At 39.4% G+C, this 1,655-nt stretch overlaps 1 pseudogene; it reads right to left on the reverse strand.

Annotated features, from left to right (window-relative positions):
• Positions 1–435: 435 nt before the first annotated feature.
• LOC140906056 (small nuclear ribonucleoprotein F pseudogene) lies at positions 436–850 on the reverse strand (annotated as a pseudogene).
• Between the last annotated feature and the right edge of the window lie 805 nt (positions 851–1,655).

Here is a 1,655-nt window from a genome sequence, read left to right on the forward strand (position 1 = left end):
CTATTGTTACCTCTTTGAGAACAAGGCTTGCTTTTGTAAAAATGAGTTGTTTAAATCAAGTTCTGACCTTTTTGGAGTTTACTCAGGAGGGGACATTCTCTCTCTGGACACACAGGCAAACTCTCAGATATGTTGCTCTCCCTCTTCTTCAAACAAGCCATATGATAAGTGCTCCACCCTGCTTTTAAACGGACAGCTTCCCTTTACCAACCAAACAGTAAAACATACTAACAACATCAAAATAAAATGATTGTTGATAACTGGCATAATTACTCCAGGATCCTTCTGTAACCCAGGTGCCTAATAGGGATATATCTCTTGAAGCGATCTGCAGTTGGGTGGGGGAAAGAGGTAGGAATGAGTTGGGTCTGGGTCCTTGTTTTTTTTGTTTTTTTTTTGGTGTGAAAAACTGATCTTTATTTTCCAGAAATATACAAACTTATTCTCTCATTTCTCCATCTTCTTCTTCTTCTTCTACTCCTCTGATGTACAGGTCATTGTTACATCTTATCAAAACTTCACCAAGGCGTCCTGACAATGCACCATCTATGTATTCTTCTGTGTTTGCAAGCTGCATGTTCATGTACCTGTCGACAGACACCAGGTAGCCCTTGTACTCCATCCCCCACTTCAGCTTCACCATCACTGGCTTTCCTGTCAGCCCATTCAGGAAGGGCTTGGGGTTCAGGGGCAAGCTCATGGTAACGCAGCCAGGCACAAGGTAGCGGTAAAAACAAAAATTACTCGCAGGGCCGCACGGCAGATTCACAAATAGCTCTCCATACTCAGAAGTTTCTGGAATTGGGTGTGGTAGCTCAATAGGTTCCTGTTTTCTGGATTCAGACTCCATGAGGATACGTAGTCAGGGCAGCTGCTTTGCAAAAGGCAATGTGCACTGTGTGGGTTTGGAGAAGCTGAGTCTCAGTGGTAGAAAGCAGGCTGTTTTCCCTGACTCTGAAGCATTAACTCTTCAACAGGGAAGCTCTGGCAGTGTTAATTATAGAAAGGGGAAATTGGGAGGGAAAACTAATTTCTTTTAATTTTATACTTGGACTGTTATTTGATTTTAGTCAAACTGTTTTAGTTCAATTGTCTCAATCAGTATGCTTTACCAAGTCTCCTCTTATTTGAATGTGATGATGGGGAAAGAGTCATTTATATTTTGCTATTCTCAGTTTTGTATTTTTCTTTAATGTTTTTTTTGAAACTCTATATATCTAACTGAATGGTTAGTTAATTAGTTAGCTGACTAGCTAACAGTGATTTCGGCAAAGGATGAGGAAGAGTCTGCATGGATTCCAGCTGAAGTGGAGAGAGGATGTTTCAGTGCTTTTGAATCAGCAAACTGTATAGAATTTGGTGTTCAAAGACTATAACTGAGATACAGGTGAAGTCAACCTAAGCTTTTGGGAACTCTGTGTTTCTTCTCACTATGTTTCTGTGGGTACCGGCCTGTTTACATTTACATTGTTTTCTTTATTGATGTATAACTCTGAAGATAATGTATGTGAATTATAAAGTAGGATGTTACATTGTAGAAGTTAAGTTCTTGTTACTATATTTCTTTATCATCAGATTTTATAAAGCTGGTACTTTAAGAATTAAGTTCCTTCCTTTTATTCCTTTTGGGATTTGATTGTGGGGAGGTTGATCCT

Source organism: Lepidochelys kempii, chromosome 2, assembly GCF_965140285.1.
Source record: "Lepidochelys kempii isolate rLepKem1 chromosome 2, rLepKem1.hap1, whole genome shotgun sequence".
Classification (NCBI taxonomy): Eukaryota; Metazoa; Chordata; order Testudines; family Cheloniidae; genus Lepidochelys; species Lepidochelys kempii.